This window comes from Petaurus breviceps, unplaced genomic scaffold, assembly GCF_028583685.1.
Source record: "Petaurus breviceps papuanus isolate PSGF00001 unplaced genomic scaffold, PetGlider_PUasm1.0 151, whole genome shotgun sequence".
NCBI lineage: Eukaryota > Metazoa > Chordata > Mammalia > Diprotodontia > Petauridae > Petaurus > Petaurus breviceps.
Genome location: NW_027185712.1, coordinates 2,157,131 through 2,172,897, shown reverse-complemented (window position 1 = coordinate 2,172,897; position 15,767 = coordinate 2,157,131). Strand labels below are relative to the sequence as shown.

Below are 15,767 nucleotides of genomic sequence, written 5' to 3'. Positions count from 1 at the left end.
GTGCTACCAAAAATCTTGAACCTCTCTTAGAAGGAAAATAAACTTGAGAATACTATACAGGCAACTTCCTTCCAGATGAATCTATACTGAACAAACCAGATAGCAGGGGAGGATAAAATGCAATTCCTTTTCCCTCGTCATATCACTCAAGAATTTTCGTCACTCAAGAAGTTGCTTTACCATATTTCTAGATTTTTTCTGCTAAAAACCGAACATGAAAGTCCTCAAATTTTGCCAACTCTCTTAGATCCTTCTGTAGTTCTTGGAAGAGCTGTAAAAAAAGATTCAGTGCTTGGTGCCAGTCTGAATGGAATGGTGCCTCTGCCAATTCCATTTTTACCTCTTTTCTTGCTAAAAGGCTGGATCCCAGAACTCTCCAGACCATTGACAACACTCAGGAAATCTTCTCTGCCCTACTCAGGAGATTGGGGTTTAAGAGTATTCAACTTTATCTCTCTACAGTTGGGTCCAGGAGCTCAGAATCCAACTATATGGGTAAAAATAAATGTTTAGTTGCCAAATTTCGGTGACCTGTGGCCCAAGATAGTCATGAAGGACTCGCAGAGGAAGAATGTAGGTATACATAGGCTTCTCTTCTGCCCCCAGTACTGTTCTTAGCTCAGTGGTTCTCTAGCCTGTTCTTTGAAAAAGGAATAAGGGAAAATGGAGGACTCTGAAATCGCCCCTTATTTTTTGTAGCCCAGAATAAATGGATGACTTTTATCCACAACAGACTTAGCCATCTAATCATTGTCATTCCATGAGCTGCTAAGTCCTACACAAAGGCTCATCAGCCTATTAACTCATCAAATTGAGGCTTCTGGTTCTATTTCTATGATCCTACATCCAGAAGAATCCCCTCAATGTAGCTAACATTTATGTAAAACCTCTCAGTCTGTTAAAAAAAATTCATATGCATTTTAAACTTCTTTTTAACAACTCTATGAAGAAAGCAAGTATTGAATTGAATTAGGTGGGTAGTTTAGACATAGGTCCTAGCCCTAGTGTTCCTACTAACTGATTGTATGATCTTAGATAAGTTGTTTTCCCTATATGGGCCTCAGTTTCTTCATCTGTAAAATCAAAGGTTGACTCCTAGACCAATCAATCAAAAACATTTATTAACAATCTAATATATGTGCCAGGCACTGTGCTAGGCCCTGAGGTTCTTCCCAGCTCTGATATTCTTTGCCTCTATGAGAGAAATGATAACCTACATATAATTTTAAAAAGAATGTTGAATAAAGAGTTGATCAATAAAGAGGCCAGATGAGGATCGGATTCTAGGAGAAACCTACGAGAAACCCTATGGCTCTTTCTTTGCTTCTAGAGCAAAGATCTCAAACCCAAGAGCCCACACAGAGGTGTATCTTTTTTTTTTTTTTTAACAAAGCTACTGTTAATACTCTGGGGTAAGCTCCATAGGAATAAAAAAACACTGGGAAAAGGTAACCCCCTCACCCCCAGGAATGCCCTGGAGGAGAGCAAGGCTGCCTGGGGGGAAGGATGCAGAGGGAACGCACTGCAGACACAGGGCGAAGGGAATGCCATCAGTTCTCCTGTGAGCGCTACAGGAGGAGGCGAGAGCGTGACGGGACTGGCTCCAGACACACGGTGGAGGGGGGCAAGAGAGATGGGCATGAGCCATAGAGTTATTTGGGCTCTTCCTTCTTCTCATTGGCTTTTTTTCTGCTTCTGTTGCATGATCTCCGAGTCCCTCTGCTTTCAGGCAGCTGCAGAGAGCCCGTCATCCCGGCGTTTTCCCTTGCCTGGATCATTTTGTTTTTTCATGTTCTTCTGGGGGGCAAGCTCACGCTGGTTACCGCCGGTCATGGCGACGGCAGCGGCTCCGGCCTGACTCGGTGGCGTCCGCTCTTTCCTCTCCGACGTTCCCGACCCCGACCCTCCACAGAGGTGTATGTTATGCAGTCCTCTGTCTTTGTAAAGAGAAACAACAATGTAGGTAGTAGGGATAGAAATAGATGAGTTTCTCTTATAAACAAGCATTTTACTGGCCTAGGAGACATAGTAAGAAATAGCCATGATCCATGCATAGCCAGCACCTGGTATACAGCTGCGGACCATTTGAATGTTCAACAAAACCCTGCTGAGTGACTATTGTGTGCCTCCCGCCTGGTCTCTATGTAATGAAACTTGACATCTCACTATTCATGCAGAAGCCTCTTAATAGACCAAGTTGTCACTTCCAGCCCTGCAGCTGAAAAACAAGATGGTTGATAGTCATGGCCTAGATGGATTTTGTCAGGCACATTGCATAGTGTGAAACTCAGGAAAGGTAACCCAGCCAGCAGTGACTGGAGCTCACCAGAAGACCCATGAGGCTTCTGTCTTTTTTTTTTTTTAATTACTGGAAAGTTCATTAGAGATCATCAAGTCCAACATGATCATTATATAGAATAGGAAATCAAGAGGAAGTTGAATCTCTAGTACCTAGTACAGTGACTTCAATCAATAAGTATTATTAGGTACTTACTATGAGTAGACATTGTCCTGGGCACAAGAGATATAAAGACAAAAATGGTCCTTGTCCTCAAAGAGTCTATGGTTGATCACACCTCGCACATAGTAAGTGCTCAGAGAATGCTTGTGGAATTGAATTGAATTGGGAAGATTTACTCTAGATCACAAAGTACATGAGCCAAAATTAAAACCCAGTGCTTCCTGACCTGCAGTTCTGTATTCTTATTGAGTCCCTCTTGTAGGTGTAGGATTATCCTAGATGCCAAGGAGGGGACACACAAAAGAAAAATAACAAGGGCAGATTCGTGCCCTTCCAAAGATTACTTAAAAATAAAATAAGCTCTTTCCTACAACTACAGTGAAGCAGTGCTCAGACCAGTTTACCAGTTTACTTGCCAGGTAGGATCTGTTAGCTTAGTCTCCATGTTGTGATTTCAGAGTAGGTAGGAAGGGATCCTGAGAAAATGGTGACTTTGTTCAGTGATGACAAAGATCTCTTTACCTAACATTTATTTATTTAAAGGAGAAAAACTGTTAAGGGAAAATTTTTACATTACATATCTCTAGTAGAAGTCTAGTATCAAAGATCTGTAAGGAACTGATATTAGACCAAAAAACCATTCTCTAATGGATAGGTAGGTAGTTCAAAGGTATTGACAAGTACTTTATAGGAGAAGAAATGAAAATGATCAATGGCCACATGAAATGTTGCTCTAATCACTAAAAATAGAAATGCAAATGAAAGCAACTCTGAGGTTTTACCTCATATCCATCCAATCAGAAAAGATAATTTCCCAAATGGAGCCATGTTGGAGGGACTGTGGGAAGATGTACACACTAATACATTCATGGTGGAGCAACAAATTGGTGAGGCTATTCTGAAAATCAGTTTGAATTTATGTGAGAAAAGTTACAAAATTCTTTATACCCTTTTACCCAGCAACCCTCCTACTAAGCATAGACACCAAGGAAGTCAAAGACAGAAAGGTTTTTATATATGTGTATATGTATACATGTATAATATATATGCAATATGTATGTGCACATTATATATGTTGCATGAAATATATAAAATACTATTACACACATATTCACACATGAATGCACACGTACCCTCACACATTCAAATATTTAGAGTATATCATCCAAACCTAGAAGCAAAATGAATGCCGATTCAATGGGAAATGGCTAAATTTTTTAAAATGAAAGTTTGTTTGTTTTTATGAATATAATGCGACATCATTGTGCCATAAGAGAAGACAAATATAAAGAATGCAGGGAAAGACATGAAGACGTACATAAATTGATGTGGTGAAGAAAATAAATCCAAGAGAACAAAATATATAATAGCAAAGATAATATCAATAATACTAATATGTAGTCAAACTCTAATAAATCATATTGACCAACCTCAGTCCTATAGAACTGATAAAGAAACACATCTTCCTCCTCTCAATAGACAGATGCAGAATATTAATACAGAACGTGGTATATGCATATATGCTGTATTCCAAGGAAAAAGTTCAGTGAAGAAATGGGGGATGAGGAAGGGCAGGGTTAAAGAGAAATAACTATGGTATGAAGACCAAAAATAACAATGAAAGTCTTTAAAAATTGCACATAAGACTTCATATTGTCCATGAAGAAACTGAAGGCAGGAGAGTGAAAGTGACTTGCATTGGCAGTATTGGGACTTGAACCTGGACTCTCTTATTCCAAATCCAATGTAATTTGATACTACACAGTTCAGACTGAGGTAGATTATATCTTTCAAGAAATAAATGGCTAGATTTTATATCTTTAGCAAAATCCATAGCATTCTTCACAGAAGTCCTCACTCATGTGATAGAAGATGATGATCAAAGCAGACTTAGACATTCTAGAAATACTTCAAATGTAAGAGTTGAAAAAAAATAAAAGTTTGCCAATTAAAAAAAATCAGCCTCCAACATTCAATTTCCTGAGTGATTTTTGACAGTTACCATGTGCCTAATTCCAGATATTTCCCCCATATGGTTTTTACCTCCTATGAGAAGAAGCACCACAGTAATTTAGGTTAGGCCAAGGTATTTCTTCTTGCCCCTGGTTTCCTTGATACCAAAGCACTGAAGGCCAGGCAAGGAGCTGTAGCAGCTCATCCATGCCACCCTGCTGGGGGTTTCACTCTCTTCCTCCTTTGCCTTTGACGTGCTGCCTGTGTCCCTGGTGTCTCAGCTGTTCTCCATAGCACATTAAAGACTTGCTGTCTCTATTAGCCACCAATAATGGACTAATACATTCTTCCTTCTATTACCTCGGACACTAATTTGGTGGAATTGGAAAGTGACAGTACATTGATGTTGTCAAGGTTAATGACCCAGCAATTTACAAGATAAGTCACATTAGTAGTCAAATTGATTGTAATCATTGTTTCACTGAACAGCGTCAACATTAAATACAGTATGTGGCGTCTGGGCCTTTCTTCACCACCCCATTAGTGGGGAGACCGTTGGAATCTTTGCCCTTCATAGCTACCCTCAGGTTGCCAAGAGAAGTATTTTGGGGCTACATGCAGCATCTACTGGAGGAGGATCCAAATGGTAGGCACAAAGGCAGGTACATCACACTGGACTCACGGTTCAGGCAACTCCCTTGGAAATGGTATTTATTCAAATTTCTTTCAGCCAGGATTAATGGATTACATACTGGGAGGCAGAATACATGATGCAATAGAGAGAATGATGAGCATCATCATGGGACATAAGTTCAAATCCCAGCTCTGTCACTTATTACCTGTGTGACCTTGGGCAAGTCAATTCTAAGCTTATGTTTCCTCATCTGGAAAATGAAATGGTTGGATGAGGGTATCTTCTAGCTTTTGATCTGTTTGTCAGGTACTGGGTTAATTGTTACACTGGTACAAGCATACATAACCCATGATCTCAGTGCAAGCAATCTGCTTGGGGAGAAATGCCATGCATGAGAGGAGTCTGCAAGCTACAGTTCCAATTGAGTGGCACAAAAAATTCAGTCTATAGGAATTCAGAGGAAGGAGAGTGCATTGTAGGCTAAGGATCAGTGGAGTCTTTTGGAAGGATAGATATTAGGTTCATAGACTCAGCCACTTAGTGGCTACCAATTACAGTCATCTTATGATGGTACAGATGAGGGAGATAAAGCCCAGAAAAGTTAAAGTAATTTGTCCAAGGTTGTATAGGCAGTAAGGGGAGAGCCAAGATTCTAATTTAGGTCTTCTGATACCAAAGCTAATACTCTATCCACGGGAACTTGCTGTCTTTCATAAATGGGACCTGAGTTGAATTTTCAAAGGATGGATTTTCATTTGCACAGATAAAGGATAAGGGGGAATGGGGAGGGAGAAAAGACAGAAATGAAGGCTATAATTAGAGTGAAATGCTAATTTTAAATAATAAGATTTAGAACTAGAAGGGACTTCGATTACCTGTTCTAATCCCTCATTTTACAGACAAGGAAACTGAGGTTGAGACAGGAGGAATGACTTGCCCAAGGTTACATGGCTGATAAATGTTAGGATCAGAATACAGTTCTCTTTCCACTTCACAATGTTGTTTTCCCTATAGGGCATCCTAAGATTTGGAACTGGAAGGAACCATAGAGACCATCACTGTAAGTCCATCATTTTGCAAATGAGAAAGTTGAGGCCCAGATATCTTCAAGAGTTTTCCAAGGCCACATGAGTAATAAGAAACAGGCTAGGAATTCAGTACCCTATGTGTGTGCCATGCTTGTTTTCATGCCATCCTGTTGCACAAATATTCACATTGTCAGATAAGAAAAGGTCCCAAAATTCTCTTTCTCCTTCTTTTTAAATTTTAATTATTTTTGAGCAGAGAATAGGGGAACATGGTTGGGTAGAGAAAGAAGGAATATCCTTATATAGCGCACTATATATAATAAAATGAATGTAGAAAAACTCTGTCAGCCCTCATAATCTTACATTCAAATGTAGGCATTTACCTGCCCATACCTGGGGGTTCACATCTTTTTATACCCTGGGAACAGTTCAGTAGAAGAAGTGTGACTATCAAATAATGAAACATTCTTAGAGTAGAACAGACAACTGTCTGTTGGACCAGAAGGCATCTGAGGGATCAGCTGAATGTAAACTCCCCAGGAGAATGAAAAGAGGCAGCAAACCTATCTGCCTTGCTACTACAACCTAATTCAGGGTCACTCACGGCAGAGACTTCCCACAGGTGCTATGTCTTCCATTAGAATGTGAGCTCCTTGAGATCAGGGTCAGCACCACCCTCTCCCCCTCCCCCCCGCTTTTTTTTTCGGTCACTAGCATTTGGCACAGTGCTTTGTACATAGTTGACCCTTACTCATTCACTTGCTTTAGGAATTCTTGAGACACACTTGTCACACAAGCCCCTCAGCCCCGACTTGTATCATTGATGAGAAAGCCCCGTGCCAAAGAAATGAAGATGCTTGTCTAGGGGCGGCTAGGTGGCACAGTGAATAGAGAGCACTGGCCCTGGAGTCAGGAGGACCTGAGTTCAAATTTGGCCTCAGACACTTAACACAAAAACTAGCTGTGTGACCCTGGGCAAGTCATTTAACCCCAATTGCCCCTCCAAAAAGAAAAAAAAAAAGGAAAATGCTTGTCTAATGTCATGAAGCCTATTATTAACTGGGGTAGACCTACAACCTAGGCTGACTTCTTCTAGTAAAGCATTCTGTCCCTCTACAAGTATTCTGGAGCTGTTCCATTCCAATGACTTCTGTTCTCTTCATAGTGTCACAGAAGCACTGAATTTCAGAGTTGGAAAAATCCTCTACAAAACATATCCCCAAAGTGGTCATCTAGACTTTGCTTGGTGACCTTAAGCAAAGGAAAAACTACCACCTTCCAGGACAACCTATTCAATCAATTGTTTCTGATTTCACCCTCTGACTTGATTTTTCTTCCATAAAATAACCCTTCAAACACTTGAAGAAAACTTTCATTCTTTCCCATGCCTCTGCCCTCAATCTTTTCTTCTCAGGGTTTAATGCTCCCAATTCCTTCAATCTATTCTTATATAATATGTACTCAAAGTCTTTCACCGCTCTGGTTGCCCTCCTCTATCCAGCTTATCACTGTGGTGTTGTTATTGCTGCACTTTTGTGTTTTGGTGGCTCACAGTGAGTATAAACAGCGATTGTTTCTGCTCTGGCCAGAAACTCCGAGGGTCTTCCCCTCCCAGACTGATTCTTTGGTGAAGGCAAACTAGGCCATCTTTGGCCTCCATTCCCACCCAGTCTTTAATTGCTGAATGGGTCTTTTGTCAGATAAACTGAAACCTGACAAAGACCATAGCTTAAAAAGGCCAAGATCTCCTATTGCATCCTGGGCCATCACAAGTCATCCTGATCTGTGTCTTGCTGCCAGAATCTGATGACTCTGGAGGAGAGAGTGAGGCTAATGACTTTGCACACCTCTACCTCACTCAAATCCCATTTACTTTCAAGTCAAGACATCACCCTCCTAACGTCATTGGTCCTCTTTGAGAATGAAGGATAAACACTACCACCCTCAACAAACAACAGCAATCTTCCCTAAGGTGTGTGGTTCAAGAAAAAACAATACTCTAAATGTGGTTTGCAAGATGGAGTACAGTGAGGCCCTCACCTCTTCATTCATGGATGCTCTTCCTCTCTTAATGAAGCCTAAGGTCACACTAGAATTTCCTTTGGCAGTATATAATACTACCTAGGCAGCTAGGGAGTACAGTGGAACTGAACTCTGAGTAAGGAAGAGCTGGATTCAGATTGAGCCTCAGAAACTTATTAGCTGGGTCATCCTGGAAAATGACCTCAATTTTGCCTCACTTTCTTTGCCTGTAAAATGAGGATAATAATAACACCTACTTCCCAGGGTTGTTATGAGAATAAAATGAGAAAAATATTTATAAAGTACTCTTTAAGTACCATAGATACTAGCTATTATTATTTTTGTCTTTGTTGAATCAAATTTTATGGAAAATCCACAACCCCACCCCCATATCTTTTTCAGATAAACTGTCCAAATGTGCCTCCCTCATCTTGAACTTTTAAAACTGATTTTTCTGACATACATGTTGAAGTTTTATATTTGTTCTGGTCTAATAAGATCTTTTGAATCCTGACTCTGGCATCAATCAATCAATCAACTAAAAACCATTTATTCCTGCTTGCTATCTTCCAGCTACTATGCTAAAAGTTGAGGATACAAAGCAAAAACCAAAATGAACAAACCAAAAAAAAAAATCCCAATATCCTTGACTTCAAAGTACTTAAATTCTAATGAGAGAGACCTCATACATAAATCAGTACATACAAGATAAATATAAAGTAAAAGGAAAGTGGCTGAGTTTGTTAGCTATCCCTTCTAAGCTATACAACATCTGCAAATTTGAGAAGGATGTCATTTTTGCATTTTATACAAGTGATTGATAAAAATATAACCAACACAGAGTAAGGCATGGATCCCTGGAGCCCTCCACTGGAGACTTCTTAATGGACATTGAAAAATTGATGACTATACTTAGGGTTTAACTATTCAAACAGTTTTAAATCCATCTAGCTGTATCACTGTAAAGCTTGTATCTATCTTATTCACAAGTATGGCATGTGAGACTTTATCAAATGCTTTGCTAAAATCTACATAAACTATATTTATGGCACACAAAATTGCAAAAACACAGAGCAGTTCTATATTTCAATGTTAAAATACAGGAGGAAATAATAGAAAGGGATATCTTATTTAAATCCTATATAAATAACTACACATTATAATCTGGGAGTCAACAAAAAAAGCACACTTAAGACATATAAATAAAATTTTAGTACACTTTGAAAAATAATGAATAACTTAAATAATCAAAGGGATATTAATGCTTAGGACTTAACCATATATGAAAAATGATGATACTACCTAAATTAATTTATAGGTTAATGCTGTCCCAATCAAACTACCAAAGAGGGTACTTTATAGATCTAGGCAAAATAATAAAAAAAAGACATTTGTAGGACCAAAAAGTCTAGCATCTCAAGGAAGAAATGGGGAAAATAAGAAGGGATGAACAATTCCAGGCTGCATATAATATGATAAGGCAGTAATCAATAAAACTGATTGGCACCGATTAAAAAATAGAAAAGTTGATGAATGTAGAACCAACTAGACAAGTAAAAATCAGAATTTAATCAAACTAAATGATCTAGTATCTAATAAATCCTAAAAAATATAAACTGCTTGAGGGACAAAGTCCCTCTTTGACAGAAATTTATGAGAAAACTAGAAAACAATTTGTCAGAAATAAAGTTTGAATCAAGATCTTTTACTATATACCAAAATAAGCCCCAAATGAATGCATGAATCACATATAAGAAGTCAAAATATTTTTTAAAAAGAGAGAGTGGAATCATGTATCTTTCAGAGTTACCTTGAGAATTCTTAACCAGGCAAGGGATAGAGGAGATCACCGGAAAACAAAACAAAACAAACAAACAAAAAACCCTACATGAAATTTAAAATATTTTACAGGAAGAAAATCAATGCAAATACTATATTTTTATCTCTCAGGGTCTCATTTTTTTCTCATCTGTAAAATGAGGGGGTTGAACTGGACAACCTTTAATGTCCCTTTTAAGATGTAAATTTATGAGCCTATGATCCTAAATTAAGTGGGGAATTGAAGGTGGAGGTGTATATGGACTTATAATTGAGTTGTGTCAAACACCTAAAGAACCTAATACCTTTTGCTCTGAATTGTCAAAGATAGTAAAATGGAGTACCCTATTATACTCCTTTTATAAGACAAATACCATTCTGATAAACAGAACAAAGATAAAAAAAAAGTAAAGAATGAGAACACTAGGCAAATACCACTAATAAATATTGATGTAAAATATAAAATAAGATCCTTAGCAAGATGGTTACAATAGAATATCCAGGAAATAATTCCCTATGACCAAAAGGGATTCAAAGATGGTCCACAATTAGGGAAGTCATTACCATAATTAATTATATAAAATCAACAAAAGCCCCAACATTATATCAATGGAAACAAAGTCTTCAGTACAATACAGCACACATACATACACCCATACACACATATGTATACATACATACATGCATACATACATATATGTATAGACACAAAAGGAACCTTCTTTAATATGATTTTTAAAAATTTATACCTAAAGCCAAGAGCTTGCATTTTACATTGGGGAAGCACTGGAATCTTTACCACTAAAGACAGGACCCCACCCTTAGAACCCTTACCACACCATAATTTGACCTAGTTATAGAAATGTGGTTTATAAGAACTAGACAAAAGAAAGAAATTAAAGGAATACACATCATCAAAGAGGAGACAAAAATAATCACCATTTGTAGGAAACATGATAATTTACTTACAAAACCCAAGAGAATTAATTAAAAAGCTAAATGAAATGATTTATAACTTTTTGTAAGGTGGCAGGATATATAATAAATCAATTAACAAGCATTTATTAACTTGCTACTATTCTCAGACGGGCAGATGAGCACAGGGCCTCAAGTCAGAAAGACCAGAGTTCAAATCTGACCTTATATACTTTTTTGCTGTATTATTCTAGACAAGTCACTTAAACCCTGCCTACATAAAATGGGAGAAGGAAATGGCAAACCAACAGTATCTTTGACAAGAAAACCCTACAGACAATTTGTCCACAGGGTCCCGAAGAGTCAGACATGATTGAATAACTTAACAACAATATTCCCAGAATTATGCTAGGCTCTAGGGATACAAATACAAATGTGAAACCCTTGTCTTAAAGATCTTACATTCTCTTAGGGGGCTATAACATGTATTCATAACAGTAGTCTGTATTTCTAGTTAGTACTAACAAAAGTCTAGAGAAAATTAAAAAAAGAATGTCTTTTTAAAATAACCAAGAAATGTATCAAATATGTGGATATTAAACTATCAAGTCATGCTTAGAAAAATATAGCTACAAACATTCCTAACAAAAGTAACTTGCAAGATACTCAGTGCTCATGCTTGGGTGGTGCCAATATATTAAAAGTAATAAAACTATCAAAATAAATGTACATTTTAATGCTACGCCAATCAATCAAGGATATACCTCATAGAACTGGACAAAATAATAAAATAGTAATAGAACATATATGTGCCTACTATATACTGTATGGCAGCTAGGTGGCAAAGTGGATAGTATGTTGAACATGAAGTTAGGAAGACTCATTTTTATGAATTCAAACCTGCCCTCAGCCACTTACTAACTGTGTGACTCTAGTCAAGTAATTTAACCCTGTTTGATTCAGTTTCCTCATCTGTCAAAGAAACTGGAGAATAAAATGGCAAACTACTCCAGTGTCTTTACCAAGAAAACCCTGAATGGGATAATGAAGAGTTGAACATGACTGAAAATGACTGAACAATAAAAGTATGGGAAATAATCATATTAACTCACATTATTAACAGAACAAGATACACACTCATTAAAATAATGTAAAGGAAAAGTACAATGACCAAAATGTATACACGGAGGGTCATATGCCTACAGAGCATGTAGGAACATCCATGAAGGGGTATATATGTAGGGAACATGTGTGGCTAATAGACACATGTGGAGGGAAAAACTCATCACTGTGATGCTAGAAGACCACCAATATCTTCTGTTGATATCTTTACTTTGTTCTTCTTTCCCCTAATCTTTGAATAGGTAAATTGTTTCTTATAGATGTACAGAGACAGAACATGATTTTTGCTAGGCACCTCTCTATCTGAATCTTACATTGTTGCTGCTATATGGTACCACCCTGGTTTTTGATAGTTGTTAAAATATCCAGTGTAACCCCACTGAGCACAAGATAGTGGAACTTGTCATTGCTTGCAGCTTCTGGCTTCCATTAGAATCCTTGGCTGAGGTGCTACCCCTGCCCAATAAAATAAAGAGTCAGGGGCTTAATCTATAGATCTTTTGGAAAGGCAAGTTCCTTAAATACTCAGTAATTAAATGAGGGAAAAATCCCCAGGTGATTCTGCTCTAGAATATATCAGTCATTAGTGTCTTGGCTTAGGTCTTTCCCCTCCAAAGGGAGAGTCGTTGTCCAAGGTGCCAAGTTCTTGGCACCTTCAAGTTCTATTCACCTTCAAGGATAGACACATTCCTATGTCTTGTTCTCAGGCTTTGAGTCCATTTTAAACTTCAACTTCCTTACAAAAAGGGCAGTGCCTCTATCTCAAACCATTACCTGACTTAAGGTTAGAAAGTCTTTGTAACTCTCGCCAAGTGTCTGATTGATTGCTTTATCATTAATCAGTTTAGGGGTGGCGGAACAAACCACCAAGATTGTCTGGATATGATCCTCCTTACCCATTTTCTCAACCCCTGCATGCTTTTTGGTTTCCTATGTATATAAATCATTAGGGGAAACTGTTGGATGGAATTTATTCAGGGCATTACTGTCCATCTTTTAAATTTCTTCATAGTAAATATGTATCCAGAAACAAGGCTTTCCTGGTTCTAAGCCACACCCATGTACCCTTGAGGTTAAATATGCTTCCTCATATTAAGACCTCTAGTTCATTCTTGCTGCCTATATCTTGTTCATTTTTGTATAGACATTTGATTTGAGATTATGGGTTTTACCACTTGTCCCTTAGTTATGTCTTCTATGAACTTTCAATGTTTCAATTGCTATTCTTTTTTTACTGTATGGTAACTGACTTCTGATATCTAGCTTGTTAATAAGTTAGTATGAACCATTTCTAATCAGTTGAAAACCCCTAGAAAGACTAACTTATCTATTGCTTATTAAGTGGTGTCGAACATAGAAAAGGATCCCTGAGGACCACATATTGACTCAGAAAATGACAAATCAACATCATTTATAATTGTATTATTTTGTTAAACATTTCCCAATCATGTTTTACTCTGGTTGGGCCATATTTGGGAGTTTTGCACCCTGCACTTGAAAGCAATGAATTTGGCACCTCTGGAAAATATATCTTTTGGGTCCTATCTCCTTATTGTGACTGCTTATTCCTTTAAATATCTTCAATGGGGAAAAATCTTTGAGATTAGATCTAGTTTTGGAAAAGAGCCAACAATCATTGAGATCCAAGTCTGGTGAATATGGTGGATAATTAAAGTTTGGTAATACAATTTATTACTATCGCTACTAGGATATTAGCCTATAAACTGTTCTGAAAGACAGTTCTGAAAGAATTGCACCAACGCTTCTTTATGCCATGTAATATCTCCCCTCGCCTGGGTGCCAGAAAGCAGAGCCAATCAGGCTCTAGGAGTGCTCCTTCCTAGTGCTCCAGATTGCCCCTTGCTTAGATCCCACTGGCATCTTCCCTTCCCAACAATTGTACGTTTGGGCCCATCTAGGACCATGCCTTTGGGAATGATGTGCTCAGACCACTTCATTATCTATGGGATCATCAATCACTATCTAATGGTAGAGGACCATTCTGCCTCACTCTTTGCCTCACTACTACACCTAAGAATTCCTAGACTTTATAATCTGACCTGTTTCTGTGCCCTCTGGACCCCTGGCTATTGATATCTTGCCGGCTTTGTCAGCCTAAGGACCTCCGAACTTTGTCCTGCACCTCACTTTTGAAACCCTAAGGATCACTAGGCCTTTATTTATACCCCTACAGCTGAACCCTACTATATGGGTTGTCTCCCTCAAAGAAAATCAAAGCTCCCTGAGAACAGGGATTGCCTTGCTTTTCTATTTGTATGCTCAATGCTTATCAGTGCTTGGTACATAGTAGGCATTTAATAACTACTTTTTTCATTAATTCACTTATTCGATGCATTTATGTTCCCAAGATGATGACTTTAAAGAGGATACTCTTATTAGATAATTAGATAGTTTGATTATAATAGATAATCCTTATCAATTAAAAAAAAAATTCTAATTCTACCTGACATATATGAATTGCTTAGCTGAACTTGGAAGCTTTGCCCAGGGATCAGGCTCTCCTCAGTGGTGCCTTGCATGTATATTCCTGCCTATCTGTCTGTCTGTCTGTCTGTTAGGGATTCTTGGACTTACGGTCTGTCCTTGACTCTGGTAAATTCATGCTCCTCAATGCATCCCCTGCTGATAAAACCTGTTGCTCTCCTTGACTTGCTGTGGCCATGTGTCTACTTACTGACTCTTCAGATTCTGTTATCTACCCCTTCTCAAGTGACATCTTGGATCCGTTATCCAGGAGTGTCTGGTCACAGTGCATTCTTATGCTCTTATGTATGTGACAGACAATATTTGATGTCTCCTCATTCGAACTTCTCATTTTTTTAAATTGTTCTAAAGAGCCTAGGGGCCTAGGGAAAGCCTGCCTGGTGGCTGGGATTGCTGTCTGCTTCATAAGCCTAAGGACATTTTAATTAAAGCCAATGGAAAACTTTAAAGCCAGGGTCACAAGAAATAATAACAACAATAATAATGCAAAAACAAATCAACTCATTTCAATCCAGGGAAAGCCAGAGGGATGGGGCATGTCAAGGGCTAGTAATGTGATGTATTGTGGGAATGTAACCACCCACCCTCTAACGACAGCACACAATAATTATAAATATAAAACATGCTTCGCTGCCTGCCACATAACAGGCCTGGCAAAATTACTGTCTGCCCCATGTTAGATTTTTCCATTATGCTAACCCATTATCCCATTGTAATTAAGAGGAGGCAGCTCTCCTGTGCAGCCCCTTATTTGCTTCTTTTTGGCCTTCCTTGAGCTCAGGCTTCCTTTGTTCATATCAGGTGTCATATTGTCAGGGCCGGGACTGAGGGTCACCAGGCCAGGTCCCCCTGGCAGGGGGCAGAGAGTAAAACCTATAGGTCATGGCTGGGGAGTGCTAGGTCATAGAAATTATTGGGAAACAAAGGGGCATTCAGGTTTTGTGAATATAAAATGCAACATGGAAGTAAGATGGTTGGCTTTCAGAACAAATTGGAGTAAAAGGATGAGATGTCCAATATGAACTTTTTCTTTTCCAGACCTGGGATTTCTCTACTGTGGGGAGATCTGAGTCAGAGACTTGCTTTACCAATGCACAGGGGTACCTTCTCTTCATACATAGTCTCATAGAGTTTCTTGGGGCCCTGAATGGTAAAGTGACAAGGTCACATACTAATTATGTATCAGAGGGAGGACCTGAACACAGGGCTTCCTGCTTCTGAGGCTGACTCTCCTGTAGGTTGGGCTTCTTCTTGTGGATCATATCTACCAATTTTATAAGAAATCATGTGGAGTGCCTCAGTGACTATG

At 38.5% G+C, this 15,767-nt stretch overlaps 1 pseudogene; it reads right to left on the bottom strand.

Moving 5' to 3' along the window:
- Positions 1–1,636: 1,636 nt before the first annotated feature.
- LOC138153500 (small EDRK-rich factor 2-like) lies at positions 1,637–1,903 on the bottom strand (annotated as a pseudogene).
- Between the last annotated feature and the right edge of the window lie 13,864 nt (positions 1,904–15,767).